The sequence below is a fragment of the Trichosurus vulpecula genome, chromosome 7 (genome assembly GCF_011100635.1).
Source record: "Trichosurus vulpecula isolate mTriVul1 chromosome 7, mTriVul1.pri, whole genome shotgun sequence".
NCBI lineage: Eukaryota > Metazoa > Chordata > Mammalia > Diprotodontia > Phalangeridae > Trichosurus > Trichosurus vulpecula.
The window spans coordinates 225214014-225240397 of record NC_050579.1 but is presented as its reverse complement, the minus strand read 5'-3'; positions in this window follow the sequence as shown (position 1 = coordinate 225240397).

Here is a 26384-nt window from a genome sequence, read left to right as displayed (position 1 = left end):
AACCTACACTACCAAGAGAATGTTCTGAAAAGGGCCCAGCTCAGAACACCTTCTCACAATATCTCTTCCAAATAGATACTGTGACAAGACAGGAAAGATGGCTGAAAGCAGATCCATCTCCACTCCTGGAAAAGCAGTTCAAGACACATTCCCTCATTGAACATTCTGTAAAAAAAAAGTCAACGTGCTCAATAAAATGGTTAAAAAAGGGGCTGCTGCCTGAAAAGCCTAGGAAGGTTCAAGTAAAGCATGAAGACAGGTATTGATTTAGGCATCATTCATACTGACTTATTCCTGCAGTGTACATTGCATGAGACCAAGTGAACCCTTCCAGAAGGAAAACTCATATATTTCTGTAGTATATTTAAATGGAGCTAGGCATTTTATTCTCTTTTTGGCTTCCATTTCCTTTTTTTGTCAGAAGAAGAATAACCTTAAAATATTCAATTTAAAGGTTCCCCCCTCTCTTTTTAGAGCTTAAAGAAAACAACTTACAGTCTCTTTAGCTCGCACGCAGTAGTTAATTAGCCTTAAACTTAACCTGATGAAAACAAGAGAGTTTTCTTCCTGTAGAATCCCAGCTGAACTCATATGTATCCCTGTCTCTACCTTGGCATTCCACCATTCTCATTTTATTCTAATATTAGAGAAGCCAAGATTTGAAATCTCAAATGGTTTTCCTTTCTCTACCTCTACCATTCTTTGTTTAACTCTGTTTTGCCTATTTATTCGAATGTGCTTTGTAATTATAAAAAGAAAAAACTTCCAAAAATATGTGTCCAACAACTGGGAAATGGCAGAAAATATTACAGCATTAGAATATAGTGGAATAGGATTATAACATAAGAAATGAGGTGGGGGTTTGGGGATTGGATCTGTGATTTCCTGGAGTGAAGGAAATTGTCAGTGAGGAACTCCTCTAACAATACAGATCAGCATCGGGGCTTTGAAACCTCAAGCCTGACCAGGAGCTATTCCTAAATTAGGATCCATAGACCATCCACTTCCAACAGGTATTTGGACCTCTAGGTAAAATTTAGAATTTATTTCAATTACGGATAAAAGTAACAAATGTTATTTTCAGTAATCCACAGGCTTTTCCAGACTTCCAAAGGGGCCCTTCACACACACACACACACACACACACACATATTAAAAATGTGCACTTTAAAGATATAACTGAAGCCCCAAGAGGTTAAAGGACTCACTGAGGGTAGGGCTTCAGTTATATATCTGAGGCAAAATTTGAACTTAATTTCTTAATCCTTAATTCTCTGGGATTGAATCTCTTGCTGCACTATGACTCTGTATTTTGAGGAATGATGCATAAAAAGGAATCAGAGAATCAAGAAAGACTTGCATAAAATAATACAGAATGTAAAGCGCAGAGCCAAAAAATATATACATATTCAACAAAACAATATAAATAAAGACAGCATGGAAAGACGACAAAAGTTTTATCAAATTGCAATGGTCAATGTCAGTCCCATACTTGTATGCTTATGAATGATTGAGTAATGAAGATCTGGGCAGACTGAAACATTGAATTTATTTACAGTTGGCTTAATTATGTAACCTTTATATAAGGATGAAGGCAAAGAGAAGGTCACCATCTCTACATGGCCCTAAGCAACAGCTGCTCTCACACCTGTGCTTTGTCTTTCTCAAAACCTTAGGATGCAAAAGCCTGGAGCTAGGAGCATGCTTGGCACAGCTTATATGAAATTCTCAAGTTTATATTTCTTATGAGCTGATAACATTTCACTATATACATATATTATAGTTGTTTAATCATTCTCCAATCAACGGCACACTTTTTGAGTTATTGATATTTGTTATCTCAAATACACACACATGTGTGCACCCACACAAATGTATAGAAAGATAGATACATACATAGAGAGATAGATAGATAGATAGATAGATAGATAGATAGATAGATAGATAGATAGATAGGTGGGTGGATGACTATCTTAGCATTTATAGGGTCATTCCCTCTGTCTTTATCTATTAACATTAAAAAAAGTTTAAATTGAACAAACATAATTATGGCTTGTTCATCTTACATTATGTCACAAATTATATTCCTTAGTTAAAAATTGCTAAATAAGTATAGTGCTGTCCTCACATATGCACTGATCTGGATCAGGCATAATAAATATAAAACGTAAAGCAATTTGGTTAATAAGGAAAGATGTCTCCTTATTTCCTAGCATGGGGGAAGATGAAGAAATAGCCTATCCTATAGGGCAACAGACCAGGGCCTCACTATACTACAGGCAAAACAATGATGCAAGGGTTTTAGTGGTCACCTTTCTCAAAATATCTTGCCACTAAATCTAGATCTTTAGGGATAGCTAAGGAGGTTATAGGATGTTAGAGCTGGAAAGGATTTTAGAAATAATTTAGTCCATTTCCTTCCTTTGATGAGATAGCTGAGACTCAGATACCTTAGGTAACTTACTCAAGTTTGTGGACTAGGTCTCACCATGTCCAGTCCAGACATTTTTCCTCTATATGATATTATCTTTCTTTTCTAAAATTCTTAGTGATTTATTTTGTTTTATACCACTTCCATTTTACATGTATCTTCCTCTTTCCCACTCAAGTCAAGTCAAATCATTCTATTGAGCACTAGGCTCCTCCCTTCCAGGGAAAAAAGAGAAAGGGCACCCCATCAAGTCTCCATTCATGCCTCTTGCCCTTCTTCTAGTAGAAGAGGAGAAACACCTTTCCCTCCACTCCAAGCACTGGTTCCCTAGCTTGAACTACCTAAGATCCTGAGAGGACTCAACTCTGAGGCTGAACCACTATGGATAATAAAAATCTATCTAAACATATTCCACAGTGATTAACAAATTGCCCCCCATACCTTCTCCATACTACTGATTCTGGATCCCTGCAGCCTTCATTCAAACACCATTTCCCTCCTGTGCCTCATGTCTTATTCTTATCAAATGAGATATTTGTAAATAGCACTTAGCACTTCATATAGTAGATCCAATATAAATACTTATTCCTTTTCCTTCCTTCACTCTGCCCCTAGTGTATCATTCTAATCCTACCTATACCTTTCGCCATGCTCTGTGGAATATCTTGTCCATAAACAACACACTTGCTTTCATCTTAATTACTTTCTTTTATCATTTATATTTAAAGCTACTGGCTCTCATTGACATGTACCCTTCTTACATGCCCTTTCCAGTACTGCCTGCACTTTTACTTATTTTCTTCCAGTTGAAATGGTAAAGTTGGCATTTTTTTGTTTTCCATTGCCACTTCCAGTTTCCCCTTTTACCTATTTTTACTCTGCTGTCTCTTTACCTTTAATGTACACTCAATCCATATCTACCACCCAATCAAAATTCCACTAGCAACTGCTATTGATTTCCAAGACACTCTTCTTCTTTCTTCAATGGGTTAACTGCCTGGATCACAGTCTTTCTTTCTTCCCCATATTTTGCTCTCATACTAGTGGAAATTAATATACATATCAATACTACCTCAAACATTCTCATATCTCAGTTCTTCAACTTACTCAATTCAAATCACTTATTCTTCCATTCCAGCTCAGCTACACTCAAAGATACCCATGGTCTTACCATCACCTACAAATACTCTGCCTCCATGTTCATGAACTTTGAAATTTCCTTATCTGATTATAATCTACTTCTATTACAGGTCTACCTCTAACTTGCAATTTCAAACTCTGTTCATTGTCCATACCATATCCTCCAATCTCTCCATCCCTAAGTACTTTCCCAGGCCAGAACCCCTGCACTCCCTTTATTTCCCCTATTTTGACTCCTTGATGAACCACTCCCACTTTTATGACCCTATTCTACTGAGTCCTTTGACCCCTTATTGTTTCAAAGATCTTGCACTGCCAACTCTCAGTCTTGGATCACTCCCACCATCTTCTGCCTTCACTCCTATATGCATACTGCTGAACAAACCTGGTAAAAATCACAAAACTGTGCTGAGTCCACTATAAATTAATGTTATATATCCTCAACTGGGCTCTCATTGCTGCCAAGCAATCCTTTTACACATCCTTAATCAACTCACTTTCTCATTCACTACAGTGGTTCTTCCAAATCTTTGCAACTCTCTTTAAACCTTCGATAGTTCCTCTGTCTCTATCCCATCAGTAGAAAATTTTGCCTCATATTTTGCCAGAAATAAATGAAGCTATTTGCTCATTCTTTCCTCATCATCATCACACATTAGCTAGATGCCTTCTGTCCTCCTTTCCCCATCTGACATGGAGAAGTGATTCTTCTTTTGCTCAAGCCAAACCCATCTCTGGGCAACAATCTTATTCCAACTCATCTTCTCCAGTAGATTGCCCTCTCTATCTTCCCCACACTATTCCTTATCTAGAATCTCTTCCTATCTACTGTATCTCTATCTGTATTGCCTAAAAATATGCCCATGTTTTCCCCATCCTTAAAAAAATCCCTCACTTGCTGCATGTATCCCCACTAAATGTGATACCACATATGTTCTCCTTTTCACATATAAATTTCTTGAGAAGGCTTCTACAATAGGTGCTTCTGCTTCTTTCCCTCTTACTCCCTTCTTAACTCTCTGTAATCTGGATTCTGACTTCAAAATTCAATCAGAACTGCTACATCCAAAGTTACTAACAATTTCTTACTATCCATATTTAATGGCCTTTACTGAATGCTCATCTTTCTTCACTGCTCTGTAGCTTTTGTAAGCGTCGAACACCCTCTTCATGATATTTTCTTCTCACTAAGTTTTTGTAACATTACTCATGGCTAGTAGATTTTAGGAAATATCCCTCTGTGACTAGAGTTTAAGGAATACTGAAGAGCAGAAGCATACGCAGCACTAGGAAGAGAATGAAGACTTCTAAGTACTAGAGAGAATGCGATTAATAGAAATATCTATTCTTATCCAAAAGTCTTTATGCCCTGTGTGACCGAGAACCACCCAAGGCTTGGGAGTAAATAAGAGTACCAAGGAAGAAAGTATATAGACAGAAGAGGGCCAAAGGACAGACTCTTGGGTAATACTTACATTGAGAAATAGAAAAGAGTGATTGGTGAAGGAGATCAACAAAGGAAGAGTATTAGGAGGAGAACAAAGAAAATGTTGCTTTATTGAACCTAAGATTTGACAACTATTTGAATGTGTGAGGTGGGAGCAAGAGGTAGAAGATGATACTAAACTTGCAAATATAAATAGCTCACAGAATAGTAGTGTCCTCCACAATGCTCCTATGGCATTTAGAGCCCTTCATGGTCTGACTCCAATCTATCTTTTCAGATTTTATTCCATCATATAATCTTAATTCTACTCAAATTGGCCTATTTGCTCCTTCTTAGATATGACATTACATCTCTTGCTTTCATGCCTTTGAATAGGCTGTGCCCTAGACGTAAAGTATATTCACTCTTTGCCTCCACTTCTAGCTTCCTGGTTTATGTCCCCTTCTCCTCCTCCTATACTTATTGTTCAAATTTTTAACATCCCCTCAAAAAAATTACAATGTATGTATTTTATATTTTTTGTGTTAATGGCCTACTACATTTATCACTCTAGTAGAATATATGTAAGTTTCTTTTTGCAAAGACTATTTCTTTTTTATGTTTTTATCCCTGAGGCAGAGAAGAGTGCCTGACTCATAATAGGCAATTAATAAAATGCTTGTTGAATGGAATGTTGAATAAAGGAACTTATTGCTTAATTCATTGAAAGAACTGAGAAAATGACCTGAATTTTAAGAAATAGCAGTAGCATTGATGGATGCTGAGTGGTACAAGCAGGTTACACAAGGCTTGAAGAGGAAAAGTCATTGAAGGGCAACGGCAGAAGAATGATCAGGAAGTAGCAACAAGGATCAAGAAGGATGTACATCCTTCCTCCTTCCTTGTTAGTCAGAAGTAGAAGAACTAGTGACCAGAAACGTGTCTTTAGGAGAAAGATAGTTTCATGGTCAGAATGTGGAATTTCAAAGTTCCCAGATCTCAGAGTTAACACAATTTTGAGTCCCAATTCAAATGAAGTAGGTGTTAAGAGCAAAGTAGAAGAAGAAATGTCAGTTGAAATATTTGAGTACAAAGGGAGTTAGTTGAAAATAGGCCAACACTGTTGGAATATAACTAAACTATCCCTAGGAAACTAGAAACCTCTTCCATCCACATTGGTTAATTGATTTTGTGTGATGTAAAGATATGAAGAAAATCTCACAAATTCTGTTAGTATAAAATGGACAGATGTTAGAGAAGCTGTGATGCAGTCAGTGGCCTCCCTCATCCAACAGAATCACAGGAATGCTACTTACATGTTCTACTTCCAAATCCTTTTTGAGCTCTTCCATGGCCTGAGACCAAAAGATATTTTTCTTGGAGACTTTTGATGTTGGATCATTGACTTTGTTGACTTCTTCTGGCTGTATGTTTTGATCTTCTTCATCACCAAAGTAAGATTCTATAGTCTGAATCCTTTTACAATGTCTGCTCATTTTCCCAGCCAATTACTTGACTTTTGAACTCTTTGTCAGGGTATGACTATTTCCAGAATGGAGAGTGCTCTGTCCCAAGCTTCAGGGGTTTTATGCTGCTGTTTTCAAAGCTACTTCTATTCTGAGGTAGTATGATCCAAGGAGAGGTGTTTACTCCTCTCCTGGCATATAATCTGGTTTGTGAGTGATCTCAAGCACTCCTTTCTGCCATGTAATTACCAGGAAGATTCCCTCTCCACAGTCACCACAAGCTCTGCCACACCAGCACTGCTTCTCCCCCAAGGACCATCAACCAGGAACGCAACCCAGACCCAAGCAGGGACAAAGCAAGAGAATCCTGCCTCAGCACCAGCAAAGAGATCCCTGAACTCCGGCTCTGATCAGCCACTTGATTGCCCCCACTGCCTGTAGGCCTACAGCTCTGGAAGAAGCCACTGTTGCTACTGCCACTGCCATTACTGTAGCCACCTCTGCCATCCCAGGGCTGGGGCTGGATAGCTCCCTTCTCTCACCCAGGTCCAACAGAGTTTTCCCACTGACCTGCAAAGTTGTCTTTGGTGTTTGTGGGTTAAGAAATCTGGAAACTGCCACAGCTCGGTAATACAGGGCCCTGAGACATGATCCACTCAGTCTGCTATGGCCTGGTCTGTCCTGGCACTGCCCATGCTGGGCTTTGCTCCGCTCCCAGCAGAGTGCAATAAACCCTTCCCAGCAATAATCCAGGCAGTCTTGGGCTAGAGACTTGTTTCACTCTGCCATTTCATGGGTTTTGTAACTCTAGAATTTGTCTAGAGTCATTTTTACAGGTGTTTGGAGGGATTTGGGGGAGAGCTCAAGCAAATCCCTGTTTTCACTCCACCATCCAGCTCACTCCCCCCACCCACACACATGTTCTTCTCTCAAAGAAAGAAGAAGTCAGTGAATAACTTCTGAACAAAGACTTCAAGAAGATCTATGGCTTCCCCTGCTCAGAAAGCTTCTTAGTGGGGTTCACCAAACTTCCCAAACACATAACTCTAGCATCTAGCTCAGGTCACAGCTGGACATCCCTCCAGGTTAGTAGAAGAAAAACATTAACCCTGGGGTCGGTAGATTCAAATTTTACCCCTGACTCTACCTATATGGCCACAAAAAGTCAGTTAACCTCTATGGGCCTCAGTTTCCTCATTTATAAAATAAGGTGGTTAGACTAGATGAACTCTAAGGTCTCTTTCATCTCTAGATCAAAGAGCTCTGAATTCTGACCTAATAAGTCATATTTTCAATTATAGTGCAGTTATTTGTCTTAGAACTGGACATCTATTACTGGAGTGAGCTCAGTTCAGATACTAATGGAGACGAGAAAATTTTCCTGAGGACCAGCATGACTGTATTGCTGACATGTAGGTTCTGCTTTGCCAAAACACACATACGCACACACACACACGAAACTGTGGCTCAACAGAGTCCATGGCATAGACTGACATACTGCATTCAAGGCAATGAGTTAGGTGCTAGGGAAAAGTTACAAAAGGGAGACAATTCCTGACCTATAGATATTTACATTCTATCAGGAGATACAACATTTCACCGATAAGTAGATTCAGCAAATATACACAATGGATATGTAGTGACCAGGGCAGGGTAATAACCAATTAGAAAATCAAGAAAGGCCCTTAAAAACATGGCACTTAAACTAAACATTGAAGGGAGCTAAAAGGTAAAGAAAAGGTAGGGATAGTGGGGGGGGGGGACCTCCAAGGTATGGAGGATAACAGCCCATGCAAAGGAATGGAAATAGGGGAACGGATTGTCTCATACCAGGAAGAGCAAGCAGGCCATTTTGGCCAGAGCCTAGAGAGCATGAAGAGGAGTAATGAATAATAAGTTTGGAAAGTCAGGCCCAATGGAAAAGAAAGAGTTGGCAAAGTGAGGTGGAAGTAGAATCCAGCTTGAAAATGGAAACAAAATCTAAGATAGGACTCACCTAATGGGTAAGAGGAGTGAAACCTGTGGTTTAAACTACAATGATCTGGTAACAGGAAGTCACAGGCAAACATTCATGGTAGACAGAGAATGATCTCAATATGCCACTTTGCCAAGCCCAGGGGTGGAGGCATGTTTTAAACTCAGTCATGTGCAGAAGAACTCTGCTCTCCAGCCTCACCTGAATTCTTTTCAGCTTCAGAGGTCCTTCATTCATGTCCACAGTAATCAAGGAAGTAACTGAACTGAAACAACCATCACAATTAATAAATATTTATTGTGTAACAATAGTGTGTACTCAGTTTGGGGCTACCAAAAAGTGTTATGCATGGTGCCTACCCTGAAGGGACTCATAACCTAAGAGATGGAGTAAAACTATTTAGTTAAGCAATTTTGTTTTACTCAACTGATCTGGAAGTATGTTGTTACTGTTAACTTCCTGTTGAGGAGGGGCATGGGTAATAAAGGGAAAATTATGTCTCCTCCTAGACTGTATCTTGGGATAACCCAAATGGCAAAATAGATCCAAAAAGCTGAAAAGAATGCCTTAAAAAGCAGAATTGGCCAAAGGGAAAAGGAGGTCCAAAAGCTCACTGAAGAAAATAATTCTTTAAAAATTTGAATGGAGCAAATGGAAACTAATGACTCCATGAGAAATCAAGAAATTATAAAACAAAACCAAAATAATGAAAAAATAGAAGACAATGTGAAATATCTCATTGGAAAAACTGGAAACTGGAAACTGACCTGGAAAATAGATCCAGGAGAGATAATTTAAAAATTATTGGACTATATGAAAGCCATCATCAAAAGAAGAGTCTAGACATCATCTTTCAAGAAATCAGTCTATTTTGGGTCTCCTTTCTATTTTCCTGTAGGGTAAGATAGATTTCCATAGCCAATTGAGTATGTATGTTATTCCCTCCTTAAGCCATTTCTAGTGAGAGTAAGTTTCACTCATTCCCTATCACCTCCCTGCTCTTCCCCTCCACTGTATGAGCTTTTTCTTGTCTCTTTTATGTGAGACAATTTACCCCATTCTATCTCTCCTTTTCCCCTTCTCCCTTAATTTTAGTTATTTTTAGATATCATCCCTTCATATTCAACTCAACCTGTGCCCTTTCTGTACGTGCATACATATACATATGCATATATATGCATATATATGTATATGTATACATATATGTGCATATGTATATGTTATGTACATATATATATATATATATATATATATATATATATATATATATATATATATATATATAATTTCCCTCCAATTGCCCTAATACTGAGAAAGGTCTCATGAGTTACAAATATCATTTTTCTCTGTAGGAATGTAAGCAGTTCAACTTTAGTAAGTTTCTTATGATTCTCCTTCCTGTCTACTTTTTGCATGCTTTTCTTGAGTCTTGTATTTGAAGTCAATTTTTCTCTTTAACTATTTTTTTCTCAAGAATGCATTAAATTCCTCTTTGTCATTGAATGTCAATTTTCCCCCCTCACTGATAATACTCAGTATTGCTGGGTAGGTGATTCTTGGTTTTAATCCTATCTCTTTTAACTTCCAGAATATCATATTATAAGCCCTCTGATCTCTTAATGTAGTAGCTGCTAAATCTTGCGTTATCCTGACTGTGATTCCATAACACTTGAATAGTTTCTTTCTGGCTGCTTGCAATATTTTATCCTTAACCTGGGTACTCTGGAATTAAGCTATAATATTCCTAAGGGTTTTCTATTTGGGATCTCTTTCAGGAGGTTATCAGTGGATTCTTTCCATTTATATCTTACTCTCTGGTTCTAGAATATCAGCACAGTTTTACTTGATAGTTTCTTGAAAGATGATGTCTAGGCTCTTTTTTGATCATGTCTTTCAGGTAATCCAATAATTCTTAAATTATCTCTCCTGGATCTATTTTCCAGGTCAGTTATTTTTTCTAATGAGATGTTACACATTATCTTCTATTTTTTTCATTCTTTGGTTTTGTTTTATAGCTTCTTCACTTCTCATGGAGTCATTAGTTTTCATTTTCTCCATTCTAATTTTTAAAGGATTATTTTCTTCAGTGAGCTTTTATACCTCCTTTTCTATTTGGCTAATTCCGCTTTTAAGGCATTCTTCTCCTTATTGGCTTTTTGAACCACTTTTGTCATTTGGGTTAGTCTGTTTTTAAGGTGCTATTTTCTTCAGTATTTTTTGGGTCTCCTTTAGCAATTTTTCCCCTACTTCTCCTACTTAATTTTCAAAATCTTTTTTGAGCTCTTCCATGTCCTGAGACCAAATCATATTTTTCTTAGAGGCTTTGCATGTAGGTGCTTTGACTTTGTTGTCTTCTTCTGAGTGTATATTTTGATAGGGTTCTGCTTCTAGTCTGGAGGGTGTACTGTCCCAAGCTTCAGGCTTTTGTGTAGCTGTTTTCAGTGATACTTCTAGATACCTATAATTTTTCAGTTCTTTGAAGGTGGTATGATCTAAGGAGAGGTGTTTACTCCTATTCTGGCCTGTGCTCTTGTCTATTAGTAACCACAAGCACTCTTTTCTGCCATGTAAATGTGAGGAGGATTTCTTCTCCACCTGGGACACAAGCTGTGCCACACCAGTGCTCCTCCTCACCCCAGGACTTCCACCCAGGACTGCAATCTAGATCCAAGTATGGGTGAAGCAACAGACTCTTGCCTCAGTGTCAGCAAAGAGAACCCTGTAATCTCCTTCGGATCAGTTATTTGATCCTCAATTTTGTATTATATTTATAAGCTTTACTTATATACCCTAGTAGAGTATAAGCCCATTGAGGGCAGGGATTATTTGTTTTTGTCTTTGTATCTCCTATTCCTTCTGCTTTTCTTAGTTCAAGGATCCATAATTTTATAGCTGAGGAAATTTTATTTCCATAGCAATGAGTAATAATGTTCAGCTTTCTTCCATCCAAACAAACTGCAAGCTCTGTGCCTCTTGTTAGGTTGAGACTCTTGATAGCCTGAAAGTGTAATTCCACAACCAATTTAGTTCTATGTCTTTGAACTTAGCCAAAGGGTTCCTCAGAAAATAGATGTACTGCCCAACATCTGCCTGTATTTAAAATCCTTCCAGTTAGATACAACCAGCTAGAACTTGTCTTCTGCTATCACAACTTTCAAGAATTCAGCATCACTATAACTACAATCTAACCACCACAATCCACTTTTACTTCCTTGAACATGAATCCCTCTCCTATCTCTATATCCTGGCACTGGCTACCCCTATATATATATATGGAGTGTTCTGCCATGTCATCTCTCCCTCTTAGCTTCCCTGACTTCCTTAAATATTTAGCTCAAATCCTACCTTGCAGGGAAATTTCCCCCACCTCCCCATCCCAGTTCCTAATGCCTTCACCTCTCAGATTAATTCTATATGCTCTGAATATATTTCATATGTATATAGTTATTTATGTTTCTCTCATTAGAATTTGAGCTACTTAAAGACAAGTACTCTTTTTGCCTTTGTCTGTATCCCTAGTGCATAACAGAACCTGTTATAGTGTTAGGCCTTAATAAATGCTTGTTGACTGACTGACCTCCTTGCCATAGTGAGACACACACATACCTGTGTGTATATGCATATATACACACATATATGTGTATGTATGTATATATACACATGTGTATTTGTGTGTGTGCGTATATGTACAGGTATACATATATACATATATGTAAATCTTAGATGAAGTAAGAATGGCTTTCTCTTAATGCTACTCAAATGAAGATACTGTGGTCCTTTTTATAACTTCCTCCTTCTTGTCCTAGAGGCCAAAAAACGCTATAGAAGTCCACAGTGAGAGGAGAAAGGGCACACAAATAAGGGTTTGTTCCTCTTCCCCAACAATAACTTCAAGTCTTTTCCATCCTTAAAATTGGAGAATTGAATTTATAACTTAGTACACTAAAGGGCATAATTGTTAAACAGAAATGCATTCCCTAAGTTCAAAAGCATTTTACTTAAGCAAAAAAGTATGGGAAGGAGGCGGGAAATAACTGGGTGGAGTGAAATATTATTAGTATACATTCCCAGGGTATGATGAATTCCCCAAGGGAGTCTTAATCTACCAATTGTTGCACCTACTTTATGCGGTTTTCTCAGTGCTCCAGGGGAAAAACAGTTTGTAGGTTAGTTGATGGTGGTGGGTGAAAGAGATTGTATCACTTAAACTCCAGTTTTTGGAAGGATACTACCCCCTAGGTCTCACCTGATACTGGCAGTGTCTATTCAGGAAGAGAATAGTCTACAACTGACTGGAGGATGGACCATTCCTGAACTCAAAAATCTAGGCCAGCATGTTCTTTTCCATATTCTATTTCTCATTTTCATGACTGAACATGTGTCTAGGGTGTGGTCCTAATGATTCTTTTTGGAGCTTGGGGCCCCACATGGAAAGAGGAGGGGCTGAGCATTCTGTCCTTCCTGTCTCTTTCTGAGAAGACACCTTGCATTCAATTCAATGCACTTTGCAAAGATGAGCACACCCCTTTCACCCTTTCATCAGCATTGGTCCCGTGGTCCCAGCAAAACCACCCAGTTGTGAAAGTCTATCTTAAGGGCGGAGTTCTTGAATATTTCATAATTATAGCATCAGTGTACTCCCAGGTTTTGAAAGGCTGCATCAGCTTTCCCTAATGGTTTAGTGAAAGCAAAATCTGGGAATTTTTAAAGGAGTATATTTTCAGGTTAGCTGATACAGGCAATTTCTACTCTGCAGGGTTGTAAGAAAAAAGAGTCAATCCATTGTTTTCTTTTTTATAATTAAAAACTTAACAATGAACATCAGTAAAAGGATATCTATTATTTCCTACATAGCCTACCATAAAAATATATTTGGGGTTGATGTTTCTCAAACTCTCTACAGTAATTTCCCTACATTCCTCCAATTATTCACAATCATAAAACATGAATTATGTGTCATCAAAACCTGATTCCTTTTATTTTTAAATTGAAATATTAAGAATCCCAGATATACCTATTTTCCCCTTCCCTTCTCTCTCATCTAAAAATAGAAGCAGAAATATTAGTATAAAGAAAACAGACACTACATTTAACTCCTTAAAAGCATTTTCATGTCTCTTGGATCAAAACTCTCCATTTCCAGAATTGTGGTAGAGTGATTACAAAAGGCACTGAATCTATTGATTGATGAGAAAAGCTCTTTTGTGGGTTCTTTGTAACCAACACCCTAAATGACCTGTCACAGGAGAGGTTCCATATCTGTACTGAGCTGCCTAAAGCCCAAAACATAAGGGACCCTCCTTTAGCAATTGCTTGACTTCCATGTCCTAAATAAACATTAATCCAGGGAAACAGTTCAGGCATGGCCTCCAGATGAAGACTATTTTTTTCCCTTTCCTTATTCTCTCAGCACAGTGCCTGGCACACAGCTTAAGAAATACTTGTTGACTTGAATTCAACTGAATTTGATTGCCATTTTGGATAACCACCAAGAGATATGGCCCAAATCTGAACATGTGAAAACTCTACTCAGTCAACACTAGTGGTTGCCACTAAGATAAAATATAAACCCTTCTATTAAGCTTTTAAAGCCCTTTACAACTTGGCTCCAACCTATCTTTCCAGGCCTGTTGGACATTATTCCTTCTTCTATTCTCTGTGATTCATCCAGATTGTCCTTTTCCCTTTCCTTCACACATTCCATTCCATCTCCTTTGCACTGGCCATCCCATACTCCTGGAATAGATTCTCTCCCTATTGATTCCTCATAGAGTCCTAATGCAATCCTTTGATGACTCCTTTTACTCCTGTTCTTCTTAGGTAACTTGATGGTATAGCAGATAGAGTGTGGGACTTTGAGTCAAGAAAACCTGAGGTGGAATTCTGCCTTAGACATTTACCAGCAGTTAGACCCTGGGAAAATCATTTAAACTTTCTGTGTCTCAGTTTTCTCATCTGTAAAGTTAGAATAATAATGTACCTACCTCATAGGGCTGTTTGTGAAGATCAAATGAGGTAGTATATGTAATGCACCAGTAACATCTTCTTAAAAGTTCTTTATTGGTTAAATTCCTGCAGTCTGCTTCGGCCCAATATGTGCCTCTCCATTGCCCTCTGTGTGATAGTCATTTTTCAGTTCTTCAAAAGTTATTGCATTCCATGTTTTTTATAGCAATACAGGAATTAAGTGACCTTAATAATTGGAACTAGGCAACTGAGGACAGAATGTGTGCTGAACTTTAAGATGCTTTTTGGTTACTTGAGCAGAATCCAAGCACAAGCTGACAAGGAAGCATAGCACAATGAAGACTTACCATCTTCCTAACAATCACATTAGGTAACCCCAAACCACTCATCCTAATGAATCCTAACCTCAGGAGAGAGTTATGTGCTACTGAAAAAATAATGCCTATTTGCAAAAATCTTCTAAACAAGTATTTACATGATGGGCCGCCTTAGCCCAGAGGGTTTTGACTACATAGACTCATTCCTTTGTGAAAGGCAAGTAATTATTTTTCAAGATGAGCATTATCAATGAGGATCTGCAAAGACATGTTCAGAGCTTTACCTCAAATGCGAAGGGACTAATGGGACACAGCCCTTCCTCTTAAATTTGAACATTTCCTCAGTAGTGAGCATGCTTAGCTAAATTACTCCTTCCCATCCAAGTCATTATGTTGAAGGTCATGCAAAGTACACCCCTGAGACTCTGTGGAAGAAGGTGAAAAACCCTGGGTTCAGCCCACAGGCTTGTTACCTCTATGACTTTGTGGAAATCACTTTATTTCCAGGAGCTTCTGTTTTCTCAATTGCAAAACAAGGGAGTTGGACTTGATGGCCTCCAGTCCCTGTTAGCTCTACTTCTTAGCTCCTGGCAATCCTTTAGTGTGCATTTAAAACCTACAATGTTGTGCATGGTGTTTTTATTAATCAATGTCCAGTATTTAAAATACATAAAATGAAAACAACAGACATTACTCTATTTTGATAGGTTGATAATAGTAGTTAGATGACCCAAGATAGTAGGTTGAAGTATATAGATCAGAGGATATTAACATTTTTATGTGTTATAGAAGCCTCTAGTAGCCTATATATTCCTTCTTAGAATAATGTTTATAAATATCACATATATAGAAGTACACAAGAAATCAATTTTATTGAAATAGATTTTTACTTTTTATTGTTTTTCAGTCATTTATTCATGTTCACCTCTTCAAGACACCACAGCCCTTAGCAATCAGTCCCATCTATCTGCCTACTATCTCCCAAAATCTGTCCAAGCTCAGGTTTGTTGCTTCCATGACACCATTTATCTATCTCATCCCCTGCTATTCCTTTTGCCTTTTGCCTTCAATCTTTCCCAACATCAGGCCTTTTTCCAATGAGTCCTGTCTCCTCGTTATATGGCCAAAGTATTTAAGATTTAGTTTCAGTGTTTGTCCTTCCAATGAATAGTCTGAATTAATTTCTTTAAATATTAACTGATTTGATCTCCTTTCTCTAGGGGCTTTCAAAAGTCTTCTCCAGCACCACAATTGGAATCAATTCTGTGGTGCTTAGCTTTACTTATAGTCCAGCTCTCACAGTCATACTTTTTTTCACTTTTATATAACACTAAATTATAGATATAGGCATTAGGGATTTAAAGAACTGAAGATTTAAGACAGATATTTGGTCCCATCCTAAATAATTTCTTCTTCTCATTAAATATATGTATGTTTTGACTAGACCTTATTGCTTTTATAATTAAAGAATTTTGTATTATCACAATTGCTCCCTTCATAAATTAGGCCTAGTGGAATGTTGCCATCTCAGTGTTCAGTGTCCCGTAAATTGTTCTTTTTAAATCTATCAGAACTGTAGACTATGTTAGAATCATGTTTTCTCTGAGAATGGAACCTCCACAGTAGGTCTGTATCTGTCTCCTCTACTGGCACAGACAGCACCCTAGTTCAGGCCTCCATCTTCTGTTACCCAGACTATTTTGACATCTTCTTAATTGTCCTCCAGTCAATCAGTCAACAAGCATTTATGAAGTGCTTACCAGGCACTGTGCTAAACAATGGGGCTAGAAAGAAAGGCAAAAGACAAATCCTGCCTTCACAGAGTTCACAGTCTCTGAAGGGAGGCAGCATGTAAACAACAACATTTAAATAAGCTATATATGAGATAAATAGGAAAAAATCAGTAGAGGGAAGGCCACAGAATTAAGATGGTTTGGAAACAGAAGGTGGGGTTTTATCTGAGACTTAAAGGAATCCAAGAGGCAAAGATGGAAAGATAGCATTCCAGGCTGTTGCAACAACCTGGCTAGCAGCTGCTCTGGGCGTGTAAAACCAACAACAACCAGCACACAGAATGCTGCAAGCCCAGGTTCTTTTGATCTGCTTTACTAAGGAAAGCAACGTTAAGGGCTTAACAAGCTTACTTTAATCCAGCGTACAAATATCATTCACTTAGTTCAGGGGAAAAAGCCAGTGCCCTGAACTTCAGAGCTAATACAAACAAATTACAAACATTAACAGACAAACCTTGTCTGACTCAAATTCCAATTCATAGTTATGAGTTTAACCAAGTCTGGACATCCGGGCAAGCTGGAGGGCTCTTAACTACAGCTGCCCAGAGTCTACACATCAGTGCGCCACCAAGAGTGAGAGCCCTAAGCAAATAGCTCTGTCTTCTCTTTTTATACAGTTTCAGATGTCATCAAATGTCATCTGAGCGACCAGAACTTAGGCTCCTTTTGATTGGCTCTGGTGTTAGCACCTCCCTTCATTGGCCCCACCTGGAGCCCCACATTAGTTACCAATTCACACCCACATAGGCTTAGCACCTAGTAAGACTCAATCAAAGACACTGAATTAATCAAAGGAAACAAAAACCAAACTCTTCGAAGATCCCCAATACACTTGGCCCCGGATGTCAGAACCAGAAAGAATAGGTAGAGGTTGCAAAGAAGATCTATGCTGGGAGTTGGAGGGAAAAAAAAAAACCTTCTTAATCATTAGGACTCCAAAGTAGAATGGTCCTCCTGGGAGGTAGGGGGCTTTCCTTCAGTAGAAGACATCATACAAAGAGCATGTTTAGGGATGGATTCTTATTGAAACATAGGTACAAGTTCAAATTGGATTAGATAGCCTCTGATGTCTCACCTTACTCTGACATTTGTGATTCAGATTGGGAATTTCTCTAAATGATAGGGAAGCTACCTAGGATCTGAGCTTCTTCCTTGGGTTTACAAAAACAAACAACAAAACCACTGAAAAACATAGAAAAGAGAAAGAGCAGCCAAGGAAGCAAAAACCAGAGAAATGAGATTCTCTTTTCCATTCTTACCCATTGCTCTTGATGCCGTCTCACATGCAGAATCCCAAGCAACATAATTAGCCTTAAAGTACCATCAGAAGATGAAACAGGAGGGTGAAGCAAAGAGATGAGGGCTGTGTGGCATGTCACAAATAAACACAGTTGTATTATGATGATAATGGCGATGATGGTCTCACTCAAACCATTCACTTATATAAGTATAGTGTTTTGCATTTTATTTTTAAAAGCTTGCAAAAAATACTTTCTTCATATTTTTTTTTGTTCTGGGGATATCTTTTGTTTTGACAACACAGGCATTTCTGGAAAAACCTTTAATAACCCCCACAGCCTCCTCCAAATTGAACCCAATCACAAAACAAAGGAAAATAGGTCTGTGTATTTTTCACAGGAATACCATAAATAAAAGCACTACATGATTAAATCCAGCATTTTGTTAGATATAATCTGGTGAGCAACAAAGACATCACTACAGTAAAGTGAAAGTTAAAAATTAATTGTCAATGTAGAACCTACCAGAATATGTCATAAGCAACTTCTTTGTACTGAATGCTTCTTATCTATTTGGAAAAACTTTAAAAACCCATCTGTTTTCTTTCAGAGTTCATTTTGTGTAATTTGATTATTCATTAAAATGATTTATTTAGGTAAGGTAGAAGAAGGCTCACTTTTTATTATCATTTTCCCATTGCCATTACCATCATTTAAGCTGCTTTAAAATATAAATCATAATAAAAGTAACTAAGGAAAGATTCAAAGATATATAGTGATTAAAATATCTTATAGTGGAAAGAGCACTGACCTTGGACTGAGAAGACCCAGATTTATATTCCAGCTTTGCCATTTAGTAACTGTGTGATTTTAGAAAAGGCAAAAAACTTCTCTGACTCTCAATTTCCTCATCTAAGAATGTCATGGAAGAAAACCTGGCTTTCTTATCTGGGTTATTGTGAGAATTATATGATATATAATTTGTGAGAGTGTTTTATAAATTGAAACACACTATCAAAAATATAAGCTATTATTTTTGTTATTATTGCCATTATTAAGACAAAAATGAACCTTTGCAAAAATCATTCTCTAAAGAGCTTCTTTGTGTCAAGAAAGTGACCTTATGTTCTTAAATATTATACCAGAGAAGCTTAAGGTTTGAAAGGTCTTGCCAATTTGAAAGGCATCAAGAAACCTCCAAATGACATCATTGCCATCATCATCTTCATCATCCTCCATCATCACCACCACCACTACCACCACCATTATCTATTAATTAAGTGCCCATTATTTGGCAGGCACTATGCTAAGTGCTGGGGATACAAAGAAAGATAAACAAAAAAACAGCAACCCAAAACACACTGCCCTCCTCTGAAGGAGAACATAGTCTAATGGGGGAGATGACAGAAAAACAACTATGTACAAAGAAGATATATACTGAATGAATTTGGAATAAACTCTAAAGAGAGGCAAGAAAGTCTTTTCACAAAAGATGGGATTTTAGCTTAGATTTGAAGAAGGCAGAGATAAAGAAGGAAAATATTTTAGGCATGGGGACAGCCAGTGAAAATGCCCAGAGTCTGCAGATTGGATATCTTGTGTGAGTAACAGCAAGAAGGTTAGTGTCACTGGATCACAGAGTATGTGGTATGTGGTGGAGGAGGGAGGACAGGTTGTGAAAGTTTTTGAATGCCAAACCGAGAATTTTACATTTGATTCTATAAGTGAGAGTGAGGCACTGGAGTGTTGAAAGTGACATGGCATGGTCAGATTTACACTTAAGGAAGATTAATTTGAAAGATGAGTGGAGGATGGACTGGAGTGGGGAGAATCTTGAAGCAGGGACGCCAAACAGCAGACTACTGAAATATTCCAGGCCTGAGTTGCTGAAGGCCTGAGCCAGGGTGGTGGCTTTATTAATGGAAAGAAGATTTACACAAAAAGATGCTGTGAAGTCAGAAAACACAGGATTCACAAATAGACTGGATATGTGAGGTGTGTGCAATGAGGAGTCGAGGAAGTCACTGATGCTGTGATAGCTATTCTCCAAGGTCCCCTTAGTTAAGTAAAATAGAGAGGCTTATCACTAACATACCTGGTTACTAAGTGATGCATTTCCTTGATACAGTGACTGATAAAATCATCCACTAGGCATAGCAGAGTTGTCAGTAGATAGACTAGGGGGTTACATCATAGTCAATTCCTAGTTCATTTAGGTAGTTTTAAGATTATTTTTAAAAAGAAAAGAAAATGTGTCCAGGTTAAAAATTCTAATTTAAAATTAATTTATCTAACCAATTTATATAATTCTTTATTTTTAATGTCTTGCTCTCCAAAGACCCCTTTTAAGAAATGCCCTTTCCAAAGTTTTAAACCACAAAGCTTCAGTTTAGAACATTTAGAATGAGTGCTGGCAAATAGCTATCCATATGCTAGACCCCCATGTTTTATAAAAAGTAAAAACGAGGCATTGTTGAAATTAAGGTTATATTTTGATCTATAAATTGTAGTTTTAGACAGGCATCTGAGGCTCAGTGACATGTAACAGCTGCCTAGGTTAAGGTATAAGTCTTCCTGAATGAAAGACTACCTCTGGATCCATAAAGGCATGCTGTCTGAAAATTTTTTCTCTCTCTTACTAAGTAGTAATTCGAAGACCAATATCTATGTATTTAACCTACAATTTTGAATCATTTATGAGGCAGGAATATTTTAATTTTTCTTCTTGAGGTGAAAAGAAAGATTTGCCTTTACAAAGGTGATTTACAGCTATTACTATAGAATTAATTGCTTCTGTTCTCTTATTGCTTAGGCATTGAATCAAGATGATAGATTTTTGAAGTGCTGAAGATACCAAGAAGGAAATTGAAAAAGGAGATTTCCAAAATGCTGTATTGTTTACTAATTTAATTTATTTCCTTTTTCCTTTATTTCAATTCAATTCAATAAATATTAAGCACCTATTATGTGAAAGGCACTGTGGACATCAAGCCCTGATCAAAAGAAATTTTCAGTCTATTAATAATAGTAGCTAACATTAAAATAGCACTTTTAGATTTGCAAAACATTTTCAGGGTTGATAACAGCATTGCTTGGTACAACCATCCTGTAAGGTATTCGCATTTTGGGGAATCTCCAAATCCCTCGGTTATGGCTTATGTGGTGTCATGAACTCCTTATATTTCTGAGGCAATATTTGAATTTGATCTTCCTCATCCTAAGTACAGGGTTGTATCTGAAATTTCAATTAGCTGCTGATGTAAGAAGGTCAAGTAATAGTTCAAGTGAGAAGACATAAGGCTTTGAACTAGGGTGATTGAAGTTGAAGTCGGATGGAGATGCCAAATGTGAAATATGATGCAGAGGCAAAATGGTAGAGTTTGGCAAATGCTGGATGTGTGGGGTAAGGGAATATGAAAAGTTAGACATGACTCCATGTGATTGGAAAGATAATATGTCATTAACAAAAATAAAAAAGATTCAGAGGGACAGGCAGCTTAGGGTGGAAGGAGTGGAGAATATAAATCTGAAATGCTAAAAAGAATCCAATTGGCCAAAAAGCTCATGATAGAAAATGCTACCCTCATCCAGAGAAAGAACTATGGATTCTGAATGCTGATTGAAGGATACAACTTTCTTTTTTTCCTTTCTCATGGTTTTTCCTTTTTGTTCTGATTCTTCTTTCACAACATGACTAATGTGGAAATATGTTTAGTGTGATTGTACATGTATAGTCTGTACTAGATTTCTTGCTGTCTTGGGAAGGGGGGAGGGGAGGGAGAAAAAATTTGGAACTCAAAATCTCATAAAAGTGAACATTGGAAAAAAAAAGGAAAAAAATCCAGTTTAAGCCATGCAAAAGGCAGTTTCTTAGAAATGCAGCCCTCAAAAAAACCATACCCATTTCCTCCACCAAAATTATTAATGGTTCTGAGTTAGGAAGTAGTACCTTCTCTATCTATACTTTATCAGGCAGTAACACTCTAGATTTTTATTTTTTAAAAAAAACTTAATTAGTATTTTATTTTCCCCAGTTACATGTCAATTTTTAGCATGCGTTTTTAATCTTTGAATTCCAAATTCTCTCCTTTCCTCCATTCCCACCCCACCTCACCTCATTGAGAAAGCAAGCAATTCAATAGAGGCTACACTTGTGTAGTCACACCAAACATTTCCATATTAGACATGCTGTGAAAGAAAACAAAGACCAAAAACAAAAAAACAACCTTTATAAAAATAGAGTTGAAAAGTATACTTCAATCTGTATTCAGATACCATCAGTTTTTTCTTTGGAATGGATAGCATTTTTCATCATATATCCTTCAGAGTTATCAGATCATTGTATTATTGAGCATAACTAAGTCATTCAGAGTTGATCAGCTTACAGTATTGCTGTTACTTTGTACACAGTACATTTTACTTTGCATCAGCTCATGTAAGTCTTTCCAGGTTTTTCTGAGAACAGTCTGCTCATCGTTTCTTATAGCACAGTAGTATTCCATCATAACCACATACCGCAATTTGTTCAGCCATTCCCTAATTCATGGACATCCCCTCATTTTCCAATTCTTTGCCCCCAGAAAAGAGCTGCTATAAATATTTGTGTACATAAAAGTCCTTTTCCAGTTTTTTTTTAAATCTCTTTTAGGATACAGACTTAGTAGTGGTATTGTTAGGTCAGAAGAGATGCATGGTTTTATAGACCTTTGGGCATAGTTCCAAATTGCTCTATAGAATGGCCAAATTGGTTCAAAACTCCATCAACACTGAATTAATGTCTCATTTTTCCCACATCCCCTCTTACTTTTGTCATTTTCCTTTTCTGGCCTATTAGCCAATATAATATGTATGAGGTAGTACCACAGAGTTGTTTTGATTTGCATTTCTCCAATCAACAGTGAGTTAGAGGTATTTTGTTTTTCCAATACAGCTATAGATAGCTTTGGTTACTTAATCTGAAAACTATTCATATCTTTCGATCATTTATCAATTGGGGAATGGCTCAGTTCTCTATATGTTTGAGAAATGAAGCCTTTATCAAAGAAACTTGCTTCAAATTTTTTTCACAGTTACTATCAATAACTTTATTTTCCCTCCATCCTATCCCCCCATTTATTCTATCCCTTCTTTCTTTTCACCCTATCCTTCCTCAAAAGTGTTTTGCTTCTGACAAGCCCCTCCCCTAAGCTGCCCTCCCTTCTATCACTCGTTTCTCATATCCCCTTCCCCTCCTACTTTCTTTTCAGGTAAGATAGATTTCTATACCCAATTGAGTGCATGTGTTATTCCTTCTTTGAGCCAGTTCTGATAAGAGTAAGATTCACTCACTCCTCCTTATCTCCTCCCTCTTCCCCTCCACTGTAAAAACGTTTTCTTGCCTCTTTTATATGAGATAATCTACCCCATTCTACCTCTTCCTTTCTCTTTCTCCCAGTACATTTCTCATCCCTTAATTTAATTTTTGTAAATTTTATCCTTTTATATTCAATTCATACTCGTGCCCTCTATCTATCTATCTATCTATATGTATGTATGTATGTATGTATATATATATATATATATATATATATATATATATATATATATATATATATATTCTTTCTATGTGCCCAAATAATGGGAAAGTTCTTATGAATTATAAGTAACATTTATCCCATGTAGGAATGTAAGCAGTTTAACCATATTAAATCCCTTATGATTTTGCTTTATTGTTAACCTGTTTATGCTTCTCTTGAGACCTGCATTTGAAAGTCAAATTTTCTATTCATCTCTACTCTTTTCATCAAGAATGTTTGAACAACTCAGTTTCACTGGGTAGGTGATTCTTGATTGTAATCCTAGCTCCTTTGCCCTCTGGAATATCATATTCCAAGTCCTTCAGTCCTTTAATGTGCATGCTGCTAAATCTTGTATTATCTTGACTGTGTCTCCACAATACTTGAATTGTTTCTTTATGGTTGATTATGATATTTTCTTCTTTACCTGAGAGCCCTACAACTTGGCTATAATATACTTGGCAGTTTTCATTTTGGTATCTCTTTCCAGAGGTGATCAGTGGATTCTTACCATTTCTATTTTACCCTCTGATTCTAGAATACCAGAGTAGTTTTCCTTGACAGTTTCTTGTAAGATGATGTCTAGGTTCTTTTTTTGAACATGCTTTTCAGGTAGTCCAATAATTCTTAGATTATCTGTCTTGCATCTATTTTCTAGGTCAGTTGTTTTTCCAATGAGATATTTCACATTATCTTCTTTTTTATTATTTTGATTTCTTTTATTGTTTCTTGATTTCTCATAATTAGCTTCCGTTTGCTCGATTCTAATTTTTAAGGAATTATTTTCTTCAGTGAGTTTTGTATCTCCTTTTCCATTTTGCCAATTCTACTTTTTAAGAAGTTTGGTTTTTTTTGTTTTTTGTTTTTTTGCAGTGTATTTTATGCCTCTTTTTTCCATTTGGCCAATTCTGCTTCTTAAGGCATTCTTCGCCTCATTGGATTTTTGTGCCTCTTTTACCATTTGACCTGGTCTGTTTTTGTTAAGGTGTTATTTTCTTCAATGTTTTGTGTGTGTGTGCATGTGTGTGCATGTGTGTATTTTTTATCAAGCTGCTGACTACTCTCTGGATCTTATAAATCAAATGGATGACAGGAAAATAGCTGAACTAAAATTTATTGAAGAAACAATATTTATCAATTTGTAATGTGCCCAAAGGACAATAAAACGTTCCCTTTGACCCAACAATATCACTAGTAGTTCTCTATCCTGAAGAGATCAAAGAAAGGGGAAAAGGACATATTTGTACAAAAATATTTGTAGCAGCTCTTTATGTGGTGGGAAAGAATTGGAAAATGAGGGGGTGCCTACCAAGTGGGGAATTACTGAACAATGTAATATATGATTATGATGAAATACTATTGTGTTGTAAGAAATGATGATGAGAAGGGGTGGTTTCAGGAAATCTTAGGGAGTCATATATGAAGTGAAGTGAGAAGAACCAAGAAAATATTGTGCATAGTAACAGCAATATTCTCAGAATGATCAACTGTGAAAATCTTAGCTTGGATCCATACAATGATCCAACTCCATCCCAAAAGACCCATGATGAAAAATGCTATCTACCTCCCTAGAGAGAACTAATAAATTCTGAGTGCATATTGAAGTACATATTTTTTTACTTTATATTTCTCATTTTGTGTTTTCTTTTGACACATGCTTAATATAGAAATATATTTTATGTAATTTCACATGTATAATCGATATTAAATTGCTTACTTTCTCAAAAAGGGGGGAGGGGCAGAAGAGAGGAAGATAATTTGGAACTCAAAAACTAAAAAAAAATTTACATGCAATTTGAAAATATTTAACAAAATAAAAATATATTTAATTTTTTTTTAAAAAGTCATAGACTCTTAGAGATGAATGGTTCGTTCAAAGCTATTCACTTATTCCAGTTCATGTTTGGTTTAGAATTGTTTCTAATAAGTGATTGTCCAGCCTTTTCTTAAAGAACTCAAGTGAGGAAAAACCTACTTCTTTCCATGGCTATGCACTCCAATTTTGAATAGCTCTAATACTAAGAAGTTGTTTATTTTTGGATATTAAACCTAAATCCATTTCCTTAAAAATCCTAATTATTATTCCTAACCATATTTTAGAGCAAAGTAGAAAAAGCATAATCCAACATGATAACCCTTCAAATACATGAGAAGAGATATAATTTCACCCTAATTCTATAGGTCAAATATCTTTAGTTTTTTTTTAATTGATGCACAGATGATGTGATCTCAACAAAGACAGCATGGTGATAAATGAAAAAATAACACTGAATGTAGAATAATAAAAATTTGAGTTCTAATTTAAAATCTGTTACTTATTTTCTGTATGACCTAGACAAGACACAACCTCTGTGAGCCTCAGTTTTCTCATATGTAAAATGAGGTGCTAAATATATAGCTAATTAACATATAGGCACTCAATATTATATCTCTAATCATCTTATCATTCACTGTAACTAGATCAATTGAGCAAGCAATCAACCACATTTGTTAAATGCCAACTATATATATACATATATGCATATATATATATGCATACGTGTGTGTGTGTGTGTGTGTGTGTTTGTAGCCACTGATAAATATTGGAAATACAAAGACAAAAATAAGAAAGACCACGACTCCGAGTGGCTTACATTCTATTGAAAGAGTCAACAGGCGCACATATGAGTAAATAAAATTCAGTAAATTGAAGAAATAAATACATGGACATTTGGTGGGGGAAGCACTTGCAGCTATAGAGATAAAGCCTCTTCGAAAATGTGTTTGATCTTTGAAAGAAACTATGGATTCTAAGAGTCAAGTGTTAGAAACTGACTTCCAGACATGAGGAAGAGCTCCCTTCCTTAAATCTCAAAGACTGAAGATGGGATGTTGTGTGGTAAACAAAAAGGTTTATTTGTCTGGACCACAGAGTGCATGTAGAGAATATTGTCACTTTAATGGTAGTAATGAGCAACAAAATACATGGCAATTGGTTGGGGAGTAGCTCAACAAATGGAGGTTAAATGCATGTAATGGAACTTAACTGTCGATAATAAATGCCAAATATAGTATGGAAAGACATAAATCAATGCAA